General features: G+C 43.0%; 1 protein-coding gene across 1 annotated transcript in view; it reads right to left on the bottom strand.

The window, feature by feature from the left end:
• LOC133387373 (SUN domain-containing protein 3-like) overlaps positions 1–18,236 on the bottom strand; it is a 46,720-nt gene extending 28,484 nt beyond the window's left edge. The window contains exon 1 of the mRNA XM_061632019.1: positions 18,129–18,236. The gene's annotated coding sequence lies outside the window, so the exon portion shown is untranslated. The remainder of the gene's footprint in view (positions 1–18,128) is intronic.
• Positions 18,237–18,952: the final 716 nt, after the last annotated feature.

Below are 18,952 nucleotides of genomic sequence, written 5' to 3'. Positions count from 1 at the left end.
CACTATCCTGCCATCTTTAAGACTCTGAAAAACAATGGTTAGCCTGGATTCTCAGATGGATCTCAATATGGCAGGAGTGATGAACCTCTGGTCCACAGGCCAAACGTGGCCCACCAGGCCTCCCCATTTGGCCCACGAGGCTGTTTTGGGGAAGTCACACCCACTTGCCCTACATCTGACATCACACATGACATCAGGTGTGGGATAGATAAGGGTGAAGTGTCAAAGGAACTTAAAGTAGGTTCCTGATTGTTCCTTTGCTGGAGCAAGGCATGCTCCCAACCCCCCATCGAGCATGCCATGCTCAAGGAGGGGGAAGCGGAAAGTGCCTCTAAGTGCTGTTCTTTGAAGCCGCCACGTGCACTGGGGTGCAAAGCAGAAAGGAAGCGGTTAGCAAAAGGCTATTCTGCACTCTCCCTTTCAAGCTCCAATGACGCAGGTTGAAAGGAGCAGCACGGGGCAGGCTTTGCAAGCCTTCCTGCACTCCCCCTTTAAACTTCTGACATCAGGATTTTGACAGGTGGATGGGGCAACCCACCTGTCAATCACATGACTTGTCACATGACTGGCAGGTGGGTGGCCCTGCCCACCTGTCAAAGTTGGCCCACAGAATGCCCACCTGTCCACTATGGAGTAATCACCATACAGGTAAGATAATGTTTTGCAAATCCATCATAACCCTAATTTGGCAATTTAGATTCTAATTGATTGTAGGTAGTATTGGCACTAGCTAGAGCATTAAGACAAATATTCTAAAAAGTATATTATATAGCCACAAAAGTTGCTGTATACTATAGTCAGCATGGGATTTTTGCATTCTGCAATGTTAAATCAAAACTACTTCTCATGCCATTCGGATGCTTCCCATAAGCTTATTTCAAAACAAACCTTACAAAACTTATAGCCCTGAACTCAGAAACGCTTGTTTAACAACCCTCTCAATTTTCATGGAGATACACAAAACAGTTGGAGAGAATCAAGAGTTCAAAGTGTAAAAAGAGAGAGAGAGAAAAAAAACAGAACCCTTTGGGACTGTTCACAGAGTACCTGTAATCCTATTACTGACCTTGCCCCATACTCTGACCTTCATTTTCTGCAGTTTAAAGGTTTAAAAAATGCCTGGCTGATTTTTAATTAATTTAAGAAATTTAGCATTGAACTCAATGATGTCAGGCATGCTCAGTAAGAACCAACTGTCAGTGTTCTAAAAGTCAGACTCACAGCTGCTTGGCTTGGCTAATCGGGGCCACACCCATGCCACACCTTTATTTCACTTTAGATAGTCATGACTTCCCCCAAAGTATCCTGGGAAGTGTAGTTTGTGAATGGTGCTGAGAGGAGGCTCCTATTTCCTTCACAGAGCTCCAGTGGCCAGAGTGGTTTAACAGTCAGCTGCTCTGATTGAAGCTCTGTGAGGAGAACAGGGCATCTCCTAGCAACTCTCAGCACCCTTCACTAACTTAAGAACATAAGAACATAAGAAGAGCCTGCTGGATCAGGCCAGTGGACCATCTAGTCCAGCATCCTGTTCTCACAGTGGCCAACCAGGTGCGTGGGGGAAGCCCGCAAACAGGACCTGAGTGCAAGAACACTCTCCCCTCCTGAGGCTTCCGGCAACTGGTTTTCAGAAGCATGCTGCCTCTGACTAGGGTGGCAGAGCACAACCATCATGGCTAGTAGCCATTGATAGCCCTGTCCTCCATGAATTTGTCTAATCTTCTTTTAAAGCCATCCAAGCTGGTGGCCATTACTGCATCTTGTGGGAGCAAATTCCATAGTTTAACTATGCACTGAGTAAAGAAGTACTTCCTGAATCTTCCAACATTCAGCTTCTTTGAATGTCCACGAGTTCTAGTATTATGAGAGAGGGAGAAGAACTTTTCTCTGTCCACTTTCTCAATGCCATGCATAATTTTATACACTTCTATCATGTCTCCTCTGACCCGCCTTTTCTCTAAACTAAAAAGCCCCAAATGCTGCAACCTTTCCTCGTAAGGGAGTCGCTCCATCCCCTTGATCATTCTGGTTGCCCTCTTCTGAACCTTTTCCAACTCTATAATATCCTTTTTGAGATGAGGCGACCAGAACTGTACACAGTATTCCAAATGCGGCCGCACCATAGATTTATACAACGGCATGATGATATCGGCTGTTTTATTTTCAATACCTTTCCTAATTATCGCTAGCATGGAATTTGCCTTTTTCACAGCTGCCGCACACTGGGTCGACATTTTTGTCTTGCTGTCCACTACAACCCCGAGGTCTCTCTCCTGGTCGGTCACCGCCAGTTCAGACCCCATGAGCGTATATTTCGAATTAAGATTTTTTGCTCCAATATGCATAATTTTACACTTGTTTATATTGAATTGCATTTGCCATTTTTCCGCCCATTCACTCAGTTTGGAGAGGTCTTTTTGGAGCTCTTCGCAATCCCTTTTTGTTTTAACAACCCTGAACAATTTAGTGTCAGCAAACTTGGCCACTTCACTGCTCACTCCTAATTCTAGGTCATTAATGAACAAGTTGAAAAGTACAGGTCCCAATACCGATCCTTGAGGGACTCCACTTTCTACAGCCCTCCATTGGGAGAACTGTCCGTTTATTCCTACTCTCTGCTTTCTGTTTCTTAGCCAATTCCTTATCCACAAGAGGACCTCTCCTCTTATTCCATGACTGCTAAGCTTCGTCAGAAGTCTTTGGTGAGGTACCTTGTCAAAAGCTTTTTGAAAGTCTAAGTACACTATGTCCACTGGATCACCTCTATCTATATGCTTGTTGACACTCTCAAAGAATTCTAATAGGTTACTGAGACAGGGCTTTCCCTTGCAGAAGCCATGCTGGCTCTGCTTCAGCAAGGCTTGTTCTTCTATGTGCTTAGTTAATCTAGCTTAAATAATACTTTCTACCAGTTTTCCTGGGACAGAAGTTAAACTAACTGGCCTGTAAATTCCAGGATCTCCCCTGAATCCCTTTCTGAAGATTGGCGTTACATCTGCCACTTTCCAGTCCTCAGGCACGGAGGAGGACCTGATGGACAAGTTACATATTTAGTTAGCAGATCAGCAATTTCACCTTTGAGTTCTTTGAGAACTCTCGGGTGGATGCCATCTGAGCCAGGTGATTTGTCAGTTTTTATATTGTCCATTAAGCCTAGAACTTCCTCTCTCACCACTATTTGTCTCAGTTCCTCAGAATCCCTTCCTGCAAATGTTAGTTCAGGTTCAGGGATCTGCCCTATATCTTCCACTGTGAAGACAGATGCAAAAAATTCATTTAGCTTCTCTGCAATCTCTTCCCAGGATTCTTTGGGAGAAGCCATAACTAACTAAAGAGAAATAAAGGTCTGGTATGGATGTGGCCAGGGACAGCTGAGGTGGGAGACTACATGTGCCTGCTGTAGAATAAAAAGGTGAGGGGAACCCTGAAAAACAATGATACTGTTCCCAATGTTTTCCTTTTGGAAAGGAAAGGGGCTTCCCCTCTGCCCAGTGCCCACCCATCCAATCTCCTCCCCTCCCCTCCCCTTTCCTCCCTTTCAATCATCTCCTTTCCCTTTCAATCATCTCCTTCCTCCTCCTCCCCCCTCCCCTCAGCTCTCCCCCTCCCCCCGTGGTCAGTTTTACCTATCCTAGGACTATGACCTGGGAGACCAGGGTTCGAATCCCCACACAGCCATGAAGCTCACTGGGTGACTTTGGGCCAGTCACTGCCTCCCAGCCTCAGAGGAAGGCAATGGTAAACCAGCTGTGAATTCCACTTACCATAAAACCCTATACATAAGGTGGCCATAAACTGGAATTGAAGGCAGTCTATTTCATTTTCAAGCATGATTGCATGGCAGTAAATCTCATTGAACTCAATAAGCATGAAAATGATCAAATCTGCCCTCCCCTCCTCCTCCCTGCCATCACCTCCCTTTTGGCCCTCCCCTCCCCTTTCCTTCATCCCTCCCCCTCCCCTTCCAATCCCCTCCTTCCCCTTCCCTTCCAATCCCCTCTCGTCCTTCCTCCTCCCCTCTAATTTCCCCTCCCCCTCCTCCTCCCCATGGTCAGTTTTACCTATCCTAGCCATGATTGCATGGGAGTAAATCCCATTGAACTCAATAAGCATGCAAATGATCAGACTTGCCTTTCTCTTCCTTCCCCTCTCCTCTCCCTTCCTCCCACCTCCTTCCTCCCTTCCCCTCTTCCTTCTTTCTCCTTCTCTGACCCCTCCTCCTCCCCATGGTCAGTTTTACCTAACCTAAGCGTGATTGCACAGGAGTAAATCCCACTAAACTCAATAAACATGCAAATGATCAAGCCTCCCCTCCCCCTCCTGTCTGCTCCTATCCCCTCCTCCCCTCCCCACCCCTTGTGGTCAGTTTCACCTATCTTAAGCATGATTGCAGGGGAGAAAATCCCACTGAACTCAATAAGCTTGCAAATGATCAATCCACTCTCAGCAAACTTGCACAGGATCCCATTTCTTACCTCCCGGATTAAAAAGCAGGGAAATTCACTAATAGGCAAAAAAATCTTGTGGTTTAAGAATGTACTTATAGCCCACAGATATTTCTATCAAACTTTAAAAAGTAGGAAAATTGGGCAGCTATAGTGAATGCACCAGGGGAGCAGGAGACCTGACCTCCTCTCAGAGATACTGGACTGCCCTACAAATTGGTAAAACTGCAAACACGATGTGGGGTGGTCTTTCACAGTCCAATCCACTTCCTGTGTAGCTTGGAAGAATTAATTAAGGCCTTCTTGAAGTCCCCTCCTTCTGGTCTTGTTCATGACCTTTAGATTTTCCTTCCTGTTGGACAATCAAGAGGAATATTTTTAACTGGTTGCTATACATAGGACTAAGAAATTGGAAACTAATTGTGGAAAGCAATTGAAATTTTTCTTACTGGTTGCTAGATTGCTTTTTCTTCCTAGAAACCCTGAAAAGGCCTCATGCTAAGCTGCACACATTGGGGAAATGAGAGATGAGGCCTGAGTTACAGCCTAGGCGGCCAGCCAGATAACTGTAATGTGCATCACAGTCCTCTAGGGCAATTTTCATACTTTTCCATCAAGAAAAAAAGAAGAAAGAATAGCCACTATGATCATGAGTATCGTGAATGCTTTAAAAGAGTAAAGGTAACTTAGGGTAGGGGTTTTTTTAGATCATTTTAAGTTATCTCTTTATTTCACCCTTTATCAATAAGCAGCCAATCCTACTCTACTCACTGTAATAATTTCCTAATAAACTCTTACTGCAGGCAAACAAATATACTTCTTTATTGCTGGCTGGGTAGAGAACACAACTGGAACTGAAAAGCAGAGCAAAGGAAAGTCCAAGCAGTGCAGTCTAAGGGCTTATCCACATGGGAGCATTACTTTGTACTAAAGATGCTGTTTTTACCTCCTTTTTCTATTTGCACCATGCACAGTAAGGGTTGAATGCCAGTTGTGAACCCGGTGTTTTCTATTCATACTGGGGGAAGGATCAATCACACAATTTTGTAATGACCACACCCTCTAATTTAACATTTTCACTCCCTCTGGTTGCTTGGCAACCAAGCGTGCTCAGCTTGTTCTACCAGCTGCAGTAGGTTCCATTTTAAAAAAACAAAACAGAAGTGCTATTATTTGTATTTTCACTGGTACGATACTGGTGAAATACAAATCTTTGTCTGAGCAGTGTTATGCTTTTGCACACAAGGGGAAAAAGAAAAATAACATCATCATTTGCAGCAACATAAAAAAGGCCAGCAGAACAGAGGAGAGAAGCCAGAAGTTGCTTGTCAGCTCACAGGAAACACAATGAAAGAGGTGAGGAGGAAAGAGTGGGTGTGTAGAGAGGAATGATTGATACACCAGCCTAAAAGGATCAGAGCAAAGCGTCTGCAGGGAGAAGCGCAGCGCAGTGGATATGTTTTTTCCTCCACTTTTAGTATTATCAGTGGATTGGGTTAGTATGGATATACGGGGGGAAACTGTGTGATAGATTCTGTTTGCCAGTAATGCCATGTAAACCATGTGAATTAAAAGGAGAGGTGAGTAGCGCCAAACACACAGTAAACCACCCTGTAGATGAGCCCTAACTCTAGCCCATAATGCAAAGTTTTAATATTTAAACCTTCATAGGTCATGTTACTTCATACAGGCTGTTTGTTTCGGGATCACTTAAGTAATTATAGGGTAACTGTGATAATGAAAAATCCACCCTCAGTCAAGGAAAGTCCTGAGTGAGCAGACTTTTGGGGGCTCTTCCAGATGAGGCTTTTGTTGTGCACTCACCCTGGCTTATTCCCTGAATTTTTCAGAGGGCCCTATTCCTAAATTGCTCCTGTTCTTAAAACAAGAACTGTCATTCTTTAAATGAAGGCTGTCATTGTCTGTCATGTCACAAATTAAAAAGACAGTTTGCAAAAAGAAATCCTTGGGGGGAGCAAAACACAGCTCAGGGGAGCAGTGCACCCTTTTGCCCCACCTCGGCTACAGGACTGCTTGCTGCTGAAAACAATACAGGGAAGGTGCCAGGTGACCCTCTCTGAGGAGGGCATTCCAGAACTAGGGTGTACCACTGAGAAGGCTCTCTCTCTAATCGCTACATGCCTACATGATCTCACTTGTTCATGTTTCCTCTTGGCTGCATACACATCATACATTGCCACCCTGGGCTCCTGCTGGGAGGAAGGGGGGGAAATAAATCAAATAATAAATAAATAAATTTAAAGCACATGACTTCCTTCAAAGAGCCCTGGGAATTGTAGTTTGTTAAGGATGCTGGGAATTGTAGATCTGTGAGGGGTAAACTACAGTTCCCAGGATTCTTTGGTATGTACGTTGTTGTCTCTGTGTATCTGCCAACTTAAGATAACAATTCATGCATCTGATGAAGTGGGTTGTAGTCCACAAATCTTCTTCTTCTTCTTCTTCTTCTTCTTCTTCTTCTTCTAATAATAATAATAATAATAATAATAATAATAATAATAATAATAATAATAATAATAATAATAATAATAATTAATTAATAAACTGTATGTATTATTTACAAAATGCTGAGGTGTCTACTGCGGGAAAATATGGGGGCACAAAAGTAAAGAAGAGTTTTACAAAAGGTGTCCCTATGCTAACAGTGAAACCAAAAATTAGTTGAAATGCTGGTTATTTCCACTAGAGGTCAGTAAAAGTTTATGTCTTGACCACAATCCCCCAGAAGCCAGAGAATTACTGCTTCCAGAAGCAGGATACGATAATATCTTTCATACCTTCCTCCTATGCTCCTCTGTTGCCGAGCTTCATTACTTAGCTTAATGCTGCAATGATCAGCAGTTTATCTAACAAGCCTGAAAGATAACATGCTTGTATCATAAGACTGAATGTGGTTGTTTTTCTTTTTTCAAACAAGAGTTTTGGGCCACTTTAGCACCTTAGAGACTTTGTGGCATAAGTTTTTGTGGCTCATCAGATTCATACTGATCCAACAAGATCTGTGTATAGGAAATTGCATCTGCTGTACTAGGCATGCAATAGATATGGAAAGCTAGGATCTCTTTCTCTCTCTCTCTCTTTTTCACACACCCACCATCCAAGATTGTGTATATGGTTCAAGAACTGCAACAAACAACTGTGCCTTCCCCCGTTAGATGGGTGAGGCAGTGTGGAGAATGGAGTGTAAGACTCTAGCAGGTGTATAGTAGCATGTGTAATGTTCCTTTGTGGGTGCCATGTAAGAAGGAGCAGATACACACTCGGAGATTAACAAAGAAAACTTTACTTTGGTGTATCTTATATAACTCTTATTATCACTTAGCGTCGCACTTGGAGTCACCTTGAGGTCACCTGGAGAAGAAGATCAGAAGAAGATCATGGAAGATTCCTTGTTCTTATTGTTTTGTTTGGTTGTATTCTGTTATTTTTAATGCTGGTTAGGTGTTATTTCATTGTTTAGTTTTTTAGATCTGTTGTTTTTGTATCATTTTGCTTTGTACATCGCCTAGAGTGGCTGGATGGTCAGCCAGATAGGCGATTAACAAATTCAATAAATAAATTCAATAAATAAATAAAATAAATAAATCACTAGCGCCAACTAGTGACATTAACTATAGCTGCACTTACTTTACCGTACCAGACTACATATATTACAGCATGGGTGCACCCCCAAGTATAGTGATGGATGCATTCCCAGTTCCCTTGTATTGGCTCCCGGTCCATTTCTGGACTCAATTCAAAGTGCTGTATTTGACCTTTAAAGCCCTTCATGGATTTTTAGGACCAAGATACCAGAAAGATTGCCTGTCTCCACATGTGGCTGTCAATACAGAAAGATCTTCATGGGATACCCTTTTCTGGCTTGCTAGCCAACTGTGAGATCATGAGTGGTGACTGGGAAAAGGCCTTCTCAGTGGCACCCCAGTTGGGCAATGGTCATCCCAGGGAGGCTCACCGGGCAGCTACTGCAGTGTCATCTGAGCACTAGGCAAAGAGCTTTTCATTTACTCTAGCCTTTGAATTCCATTTGGTTTGATTTAGCTTGGCTGTGTTTGTTATCTTTTTAATGCTGCTCCCAGTGATTTTGCTGTTGCTGCTTGTGTGCCTGTGTGTGTTTGAAATCTAGGATTGTGCTGTAAATAACAACAGTCACCAGAGGAAAATCATGCTATGATGCCATGTTTGAGATGTTTCATCATGGGACTGTCCCAAGTAAGCCTGGCTATCATTTTTAGTGATATGACTCTTGTTTCTGATTATCGTTCTTTCAGTTGCTACAAAGACCTACAAAGCCTGTGAATAATAGAGACAATAGTGGGGCGAGTGTGTGTAAGCACCAGAGGAAATCAACATCACATTCTCTTCAATATTTAGAAAACATATAAACACAATTTTCGAATTCATTGACTCTCACCTATATAATTATGATCTCAGAAAGTCCTTTTTGTTTGTTACGTATGGAGGAGCTACATTCCCCCCCCCTTTGGTCCCAAATAAGATAATTTCCTGGGTTGTTGGGGGTCATCTCCTAGCCCAGATGTTGTCTTCAACAGCATTTGTATCACAGAAATCAGACACAATGCACAACACCTTTAATAATCATAATGCTGCCAATGTCTTGGCTTGTGAGCAAATCTAGGATTATTATCAGACAACTGGCTCCCAGATTTTCCATTTTAGGATCATAAGAACATAAGAAGAGCCTGCTGGATCAGGCCAGTGGCCCATCTAGTCCAGCATCCTGTTCTCACAGTTCTCATGATCATGTCATGACGCATAGTAGTAGCCCAGGGACTAATCACTGGATGCTACAAAATCAGCTTTGACGAGATCCATGAAAAAAAAAAGTGTTCATGTTCTTGGTCAATGCATTTACTCCAAAGGGGTATGCATTTGCATGGACATCATCATGGGTATAGCCAGCAGGAATTCCTGTAATCATAAGCTAGAAAATGGGCTTCTTCGCACATTAAGTTGTAAATGTATGCCTGATATATTTTACATGTATAGCTCAACAAATTAAGTATGAATGCATGACTGAATGAATGAACACATAACTAATCAGGAAGCCAGGCTGGCTGACTCATTGGCAAACCTTGGGTTTGCTCTGCACAGTTTCTGAAGCCACAATAGGGGCAACAGTTGCTAGCTGTCTCTATGATTTCTCAATTCACATGTTATATTTGTTGCTCATAGGACTGTGCAACCAGTATATATGCCCTCCTTCAGACTTCTTAGTCCCAATATTGTTGGTTGGGACCACTTGGATATAGTGTAGAGCAAAAACCTGTGCACTAGTTCCTGCTCTTTGTATTTAATGAGTATTCTGCTAGTTCCTGCCCTTGGGCAGCCATGTGTTATGAATAGTAGTACATCTGAGGGAAGGAGGTTTGCTTTATTACATTTCTTTATGGAGAGTTTTCTTCAATAAGAGCCTCCCACTAAGAATTATTAAGACTTTAGAATTAGGATCACTATGGCATGATTCATTAGCATATGTTATAAAACAGTGTGATTTATTAATAAAAATGGACATAGCAGATTAGCAATACTTCCTTTCTGAACAATGAGTGTGTGTATACACACACATATGTAATGAGGAATCAAATATTGGGGATTTTTAATCTTTGATTCACCTCAGCGAACCGGAGTTTGGAAAACCTGCAACAGCAAAGATTCCTGGGAGACAGCCCTTCTGTGACCCCTGAGTACGTATCTTGAAAGCCTGAAGGTATAGACTTCCTGACTCCTATGGAAATTTGGGGAATGTCACCCAATAAGAACAGGCACTCCTTTCAAACAAGGAAATGTTTATGATAATCTAAGCCTTTAGGAGGAGACAGGATAGCTTCTTTCAAACTAGGAAATGGTCTGCATAACTGTTATGATAATCTTAACCTTTAGGAGGAGACAGAACATCAGCAATTCACAGGTAGGAGATTACAGTCATTATCTGGGAATTCATCAAGGAATGGTTTCTGGAAAAAACCAAATTCCTTGACTGATGATCCTAAATTCTTTCATTGTTCTTTGTTACATCCATATCTTCCTGGGGACATTTACACAGAGCTTGGAAAAGTTATTTTTTTGAACTACAACTCCCATCAGCCCAATCCAGTGGCCATGCTGGCTGGGGCTGATGGGAGTTGTAGTTCGAAAAAGTAACTTTTCCAAGCTCTGCATTTACATTGGGTTTACATTGGGGTCAGGAAAAGGTATACAACATGGGTTGGAAGGGGTCAGGAGTTCCTCTTCTGGAGGGTTCCAACAGCTGCTTTTCTTATCAACGCTCCCTAGCATCTTCAGGACAATTGCAGAGCTTCAGAGCTAAGGATTTGGGTGAGATCTTTCAAATCTAGCGCTGGTTACAAAGGGCAGAGCTTTGGCTCATTGGGCTAGATATGAAAGTCTCTCTCTCAGCCTTAGACTCCCAGCAACTCTCCAGGAAAGGTATATGCAACTTCTGGGTTTCTTTCTTTCCTTTTCTTTCTGTGTGGGTGAGTTTGATATGAAAGTGTGCATAAGTTTAGTCTCTTTCCTTTAGTCTATCTAGTGTTCCTGAATGAATGAATAATAGTTAGAAAGCTGCTCATTGTTAAATTGTAATTGTGCACAGCAATATTTTCCCTTGTTTCTTCTCTTAATAAAACCACTCTTTATTTTACTTTCTGTGTGTGTGTCATTGGGTTAAGGGTAAATTTGTACATGCTCTGGGGGTGAATTGCGGGTAACTCCAGCCAAAGATCCTGCTGCACTTTCAATAGGGGAACTTGCATTTCTAGTGAGCTATGCTCATGAGAAAGTTCAAGGTCCATTCGTAACACACATATATGCGAGGTTTCAAATAACAAAGAACAACAGATTCCATTTGTGGTAGATTTCCATCCAGCATCTCTTAACTATCAGGGAGAGCTACCCATTGCTAGCAAACTCTGAACATCTTGCTCGAGCCATCAGCAAGCCAACTGCTGTGGCATTTTGTCAGCCTCCTAATTTATGCAGCCTATTAGGAGAGCTGTGCTTAAGCCACCTGTCAGTAATCCTGGGTCTCATCCTTGTCACTCCAAATGCTGTATCACCTGTGTGTACCTCAGGGAGACAGCTACTTTCAAAAGCACTAGGACAGGCAGAACATATTACATCAAACAGAACACCACCTGCAGCTCCTGTAATATAATTTATGTCATAAAATGCAAAAAACCAGGATGTCATATCCAACATGTAGGAAAAAATACAACTGACCTAACCATACACTTCAGAAACCACAAATTGGCAGTCTTGACAGAAAAAGTGGAGCAACCAGTTGCAAAACATTTTAACACTGAGGGCACAGCCTATTGGACCTTTCTATAATAGCTATAGAGATGCCAACAGATCCAGCAGCGGTGGCTAAGAGGGAGAACTTTTGGATATACTCTCTGGACACATTGGCACCACATGGGCTTAACCTGGAGGACAGTACCAGCATCACATCTTCTGCAAATGAAGCCCCTCTGAGCATTCTATCCTCATATGTAAATGTACTGCCTTCAAGTCAATTCCGACTTATGGCGACCCTATGAACAAGGTTTTCACGAGGCTGAGAGGCAGTGACTGGCCCAAGGTCACCCAGTGAGTTTCATGGCTGTGTGGGGATTCGAACCGTGGTCTCCCAGGTTGTAGTCCAACATCTTAACCACTACGCCACACTGGCTCTCAAAGCTCTATAAATGCCACCTTGGTAGCATCCTTTGTGTGTTAGCAGCTGATGAAGGTGGAGGCTGAAATGTTTTGGTAGTATAATAAATACCCCTGAACATGTGTCCTCTAACAGACTAGATGTGTGGGATTATACTTAAAAATCAATTCAGAAGTAAATGCATTTCTACACTGAAACATGAATGTCATATAAATGCTCATATTTCCTTAACAATGACTGACCTTTAACACTAAAAAAATCCATGTTTATAGAGGAGGTGGTAATTAAAAATAAATAAATAAAGTTCTATTTCTGTCCAATGACAGCCTAGACTAATCAATAGAAAACCGCTAAGGAGAATTATGGAAATAATTGAGTGCTTCAACTGGCATCTGGCCTGTCTTTTGGAAAAGGTTATGAATGCAATAGGCTCATGTTTTTTAATGGCTAAAATCCAATTTTGTTCTCTTGATGCTTGCTCCTTTTATTCTTTGTTCTCTATAAAGCTGCTTTGAAGGGTACACGGGACTCCATTTAATTTTTTGAAATAAAACTAATGAGATGGGTGAAGGATGGAAGCGTTTTTGTTAAAAAAAACACATTTTGTGTTCTTTCATTGATTATGAATTTCATCTGCATAAATGAGCAAGCCTCAGTTGTAAGTTGTAACTGGCATTTAACGGGATGTGTATGTCCTCCCCCCCCCCAGTTTTCCTATGATTGTTACCTAACCATTTTCAGGGTTGTCAGTTCAAAATTTGGAGCAGGGAGGGGTGGTGTAGGGATTTGGGAAGAGGTGCTAAATTGGGTTTTTTAAAAAAGTAATAGAAAAACAAAAGAATCAGCATTGCTATGGGGAAGACAGAGTTGCCTTCATTCTCAGGGAGACTTCTACAGCAATGTTTTTCATACATGCACCTCAAAGATAGCATCAAAATGCCTGTAACTGTCACTTAAATTTGTATTGCGTCTCCCCATTTCATGTAAAAATGCACATATGTGAACATTCTGCCAGCGGGTGAGCCAAATCTGAAAGAGAGCCACACACAGTTCTTCTTGAGTGACTTGGGCTTCAATCCATTACACACCTACCTGGGAGTGAGTCCCATTGAACCCAATGGAGCTTACTTCTGAGTAGGCATGTATGGGATTGCAGCCTTTAGTATGCCTCTGAAGAAACAGGTTTGAAACCAGCTGAAGACATTTTGCTGCCTGAGGGAAAGGACAAGACGGCATCCTCATCATTCTGCCAGATGCTGACTGGACTGGCAGTTGGATCTTATTTCCATACTGACAATGGAATAGTGTCTTTCACTGCACCTGCAAAGCTAACTTAGGGGGTTACAGTAGGGCAGGCTGTATGGCACACCCAGCTCTGTCCTCTACCTGCCAGGGTGTTCCCATCTGCCAGGGAGCTCAGAAGGAAGAGCCAGGGGACCACCACCACTGCCTCCCAGCATCTGCCACCTGAGGCAATTGTCTCACTTTGCCTAAAGGAAGGACCGGCCCCATTTAAACCTGCGTTTATATTCAAAATAAGGATGCCCATGAGATTTGGGAGTAACAGCTTTTAACTGAAATAGAAGACAGAGAACAGTGAACCTCATTTTCTATTTCTCTGGGTTTATGCCATGCATAAAACCCACATTTTCAGTTTTGTTGCCGAGGACGCTTAATTGTACCTCCTGATGCTATTTAACAATTCTAATATTGTAGAAAGTGTGCTCCTTCTAGGCAAGGAAACCATTTCTTGGGGGAATGCTTAAGGAAAAACAGCTGAAATGTTTTTTCTGTGCAGGCTACCAAAAAGAATAACAACCTTCATACGTCTAAAAGGAAAGAGGAACCAAAGATATACTTCAGAGAAGGTCATGGGGAAAGGCCAGCTGAAAGCCCGGCAAACAGCAAAAGACCAAGGGTTAAGTTGAAAAGGCAGAAGCAAAAGCCCAAGATGAAAGGGGTGGTGGTAGCAACCAGTTTGTAGTCAAAGAGATTGACAAGTCTGAAGCCAAAAATAGGGCAAGTGGAAAACCAGGGCATAAAGGAACACAGCAGGTCAGAAGCCAGTCATTGCCATGTAAAATATCTTTCTTTATGGCCAGGGGTGTGGTCTTGCATGGTTCTAGGGGGTCTTAGACCCCTTACATTTTTGGGAGCGGGATCCCAGTGTCTTTAGTGTTCTTTGCTGCCGATTGGAGCCAGAGTGAAAGGAGGCAAGACAAGGCACGAACACACTCCCCTTTAGTCTTAGTATGGCAACCAAAAAAGTGAAACTCAGCAAAGGAAGTTCCTTACCTTATAGCATCTTGATATGTTTGCCCATGTACATGCACAGAAAATAGTAGAGCTGGCTGAAAGGCAACACTTGGAGATCTGCAATGGTTGTTGCAATGCATCACTAAAGGAAAGTAGTCCAAATAAAGTAAAAGACTGAAAGCTCATTTTATTGTATAATCTTAGATGGTTGTATTATACAGCCACGAGAGTGGCTGTATACTATAGCCAGTGGGGATTTTTCACATTCCGCAATGTTAAATTGAAAATACCCCCCACATGCCATGCTGATGCTTCCCGTAAGCTCATTTCAAAACAAAACCTTACAAAATTTATAGTCCTGAACTCAGAAACGCTTGCTTAATAACCCTCTCAATTTTCATGGCAATACATGAAACAGTCAGAGAGAACAGAGAGTTCAAAGTCTAAAAAGAGAGAAAAAAAACCCAGAGCCCTTTTGGACTTTTCCCCCTTAGAGTTCTCATAATCTGTTGAAATTCATTAAAAAGTCAGCCATGTTCACAGAGTACCTGTAATCCTAATACTGACCTTGCCCCTTACTCTGACCTTCATCTTCTGCAGTTTAAAAGTTAAAAAAAATGCCTGGCTGATTTTTAATTAATTTAAGAAATTTTGGCTGGAAGCCAATGATAATGTTGGGCATGCTCAGTAAGAACCAATTGTCAGTGTTCTAAAAGCCTCACAGCTGCTTGGCTTGGCTAATCAGGGGGCCACACCCACACCAGACTTTGATTTCATGTGAGACAGTCATGGCTTCCCTCAGAGAATCCTGGGAAGTGTAGTTTGTGAAGGGTGCTGAGAGGAGACTCCTATTGCACTGACAGAGCTCCAGTGGCCAGACTGGTTTAACAGTCAGCCACTCTGATTGAAGGTCTGTGAGGGGAACAGGGCGTCTCCTAGCAATTCTCAGCACCCTTCACTAACTACACTTCACGGGATTCTTTGAGAGACGCCATGACTGTCCAAAGTGAAATAAAGGCCTGGTGTGAATGTGGCCAGGGACAGCTTTGGTTTAAATTTGGGTGGGAGGCTACATGTGCCTGCTGTAGAATAAAAAGGTGAGGGAAATGCTAAAAGCAATGATATTGTTCACAGTGTTCTCCTTTTGGAAAGGAAAGGGTTTTCCCCTCTGCCCAATGCCCACCCACCCAATATCTCCCCTCCCCCTCCCCCAGGTCAGTGTTGGTCTAGGACCTGGGAGACCAGGGTTGGAATCCCCACACAGCCATGAAGCTGACTGGGTGACCTTGGGCCAGTCACTGCCTCTTAGCCTCAGAGGAAGGCAATGGTTAAACTCAAAAAGTATTAAACTCAAAAAGTTTAAACTCAAAAAGTATGCAAATGATCAAATTAGGGTTGCCAGGCCCAGCCTGTACAGTGTTGCCCATTACAGTGTTGCAAGAAAACCTGTACTTGGCTGAATTTTCTCTTCTCTTAAAGATACAGAATCATTCTCAGACCCTGAACCTGGCAACCTTAGATCAAACCCTCCCTCCCTTCTTCCTCCTATCCCCTCCCTCTTGCCCCTTCCTTTGCCTCTCCCTCCCCATCCCCTTCCAATTCCCTTCTTCCCCTTCCTCCTTGTCCTCCTCCCCCTCCCCTTCCTCCTTCCCATGGTCAGTTTTACCTATCTTAAGCATGATTGCACGGAAGTAAATACCATTGAACTCTATAAGCATGCAAATGATCGAACCTGCCCCCCCTCCCCCTTTATTTGACCCCCTCCAATACGCTCCTTCCCTTTCCCCCCTCCTCCCCCATAGTCAGTTTTTCCTATTCTAACCTTGATTGCATAGGAGTAAATCCCATTGAACTCAATAAGCATGCAAATGATCAGACCTGCTTTCCCCCTCTTTCTCCTTTCCCTTCCTCCTCCCCCTCTTCCTTCTTCCTTCTCCCCTGCCCACTCCAGCCTTCCCTCCCCCCGGTGAGTTTTACATGTTACCAAATTCTTCCAAGCTACACAGCAAGTGGATTGGACTATGAAACACCAACCCAAATGGTGTTTGCATTTTGACAAATTTGTAGGGCAGTCCAATATCTCAGAGAGGAGGTCAGGTCCACTGCTCCCCTGGTGCATTCACTATAGCTGCCCAATTTCCCTGCTTTTAAAAGTTTGATAGAAATATCTGTGGGCTACAGGTACATTCTTAAACCGCAAGGTTTTTTTGCCTATTAGTGAATAATCATAGAACGGGGAGTGGCTGTGAGGCGGTGTGCTGTGACTATCATGAAGGGACCCTGCACTTCTGAATTTGCTACTACACTACTGTTTATGGCTCCTTGAAGTTGAAGCTGAAACATCATCTCTCATGCACCTGTCTCAGTTTCTCTGTCTCTCTCAGGCTGCGTACATACAACATTTTATTCTAGAATCAATGGAGATGGAATACCTTTTTATCGATGCAGTCCACACACCATGTAAATCCATTGCATATTTTTTGCCCCTAAAAAGCGACTTGACAAATTGGTTTCATTCTGAAACTAAAAGCTCATTGCCAATTAATTCTGCATTGCCTTTTAGTGTGTGTATTTGAAAACAAATGAAAGCAGATGTAGGTGGTCCCGACAATGGGAGTGATATCCACACCTGCTCAAGAATGTTGTGGGTGGGAGAGTACCAAGACTGCAATCATTGCTTCCTTCTTCATTCAGCTGGGGTATGTGCAGGGAGGAAAAAATGTGCATAATCAAGGGGAGGCATTTCAAGCACACATTAAGTAACTACACCCACCCTTATGGGTGGCAGGATCTCAACCCAATCTAGTTTGAAAGCAGCAGGCTGAGGACAAGCACGAATGATTCTGGATGGAGAAGAATTAAATTTTTGTGTTACAAATGGGTTTGTACACACACTAGGGATGAAATCCGTAGCTGCCATGGATTAGCTGCCAATCTGCTCCGTGCCCACCATCCCCACACCATACAGAAGAAGAAGACAGGAGGAACCCCCCCCTACTCTGGACAATAGAGCAGAGGCCTCCTCAGCAAGGCCAGACCACAGAGGAGGAAGAGGAACAGGAAGACAAGGTGCCACAGCGTGGAGCAAATGACAGGCTGCAGGCTGGGGTGGGTGAATAATCTGCGTAATTCTGATCCCCCCTCCCCCCAGATTTGCTGCAGCAGGCAAATTCTATCCCTAGTAGGTGTCATGAATCCCTGCCGTCAAGGCACAAGGACCATGCGTCAGACCCAATTCCCACCCTTAGGGCAATTGATCTGGAACCGAAATACCAATTCACCCTTGCCAAGGCTGTGTACTCCAACACCAACCCTGCAAGGTAGAAGGTAGGCTGCCACCACCCATTTACTGGTTCCACTCAGAGCTAGGGGATCTCTGAGCCCAGACAATAGGTAAACCAAGGTCCAAAAAGACAAGAGCCAAACTTACACTCCTTGTCAGGAAACCTCTGGTAAAACCCACAAAATAGAATGTAAGCTTTTAACTTCTTTTCCCCTCTTCGGTAGTTACGTGACTGAGATGGTCAAGGTGCTGAATTCAGAACCACCCTTTCTCTCAATGAACACACCAGGTTAAATAGAAGTACCTTTATTAAAATAGATAAGTGCACATCAAATATATAGCAGCAAGTAATCCTTTAAGACCATACATCCAAACAGGGGTTTAGGTACATACAAGAGAATTCATACACACACAGGAAAATAACAACCTTTTCTAACCTAATACTTACACATGAGGTAGATGGTTGAAGTGGCGTCTCTCCTAAGAGAGATTGATGTTAACCACAAAGCAATGGAACCCTGCATAGGTTACCTCCCATAGGCAACACTCCGAAGGAACTTTTCAGAACCTTCCTGAGGGAACAAAGCTATGGGCCTCTAGCCCTATACTTAAGGAAAAGAATCCCAACGGTCCAAGATTGATTAGCCAATCAGGAGATGTCTGATGTAACCCCTTTCTAGATATTTCTCACTTTTTCGCGCCTTCCAGGCCCCCCTCCCAAACGGTGTTTCAAACTTCACAGGCCAAGAATGACCTTGAATGCCAGGCACTCGTTAATCAGCACAGATAGCCAGGTGCTTCTTGTTTAGGCTTCTGCTTAACCGTCCTCAGCTGGAAACCGAAACCTAATGTGTTATTCTGTCAGAGGCCTGTCTTTCTTAACGTTTGGAACTCCCATAGTTCTTTGCTTGAACCAAGATGTTACATATAATTTTTTAATAACTCATGAACATATACAGGTTCATGACAGTAGGGATAGGAGTGAATTTTGATTCAGTTCTCATTTCAAGCCGAATCTATCAAATTTGAAACAATATGAGAACTGAAGCACAGCCATCTTTTGAAACTTGCACTTATCTGAATGTTGCGATGCAGTTTGCCAGCCAGACAATGTTTACAAAAGTGCATATTTTGCTGGTTTTTATCTTTTTGTACACTGCCCAGAGAGCCTCCGGGCTTACGGCGGTATATAAATTAAATAAATAAATAAATTAAATAAATATTTTAGGGGAAAGAGTAGATAAAAATGAATGTATGAGTGAAAATAACATA

This window comes from Rhineura floridana, chromosome 1 (genome assembly GCF_030035675.1).
Source record: "Rhineura floridana isolate rRhiFlo1 chromosome 1, rRhiFlo1.hap2, whole genome shotgun sequence".
Taxonomy (NCBI): domain Eukaryota; kingdom Metazoa; phylum Chordata; class Lepidosauria; order Squamata; family Rhineuridae; genus Rhineura; species Rhineura floridana.
This window is presented reverse-complemented; position numbering and strand designations above follow the sequence as displayed.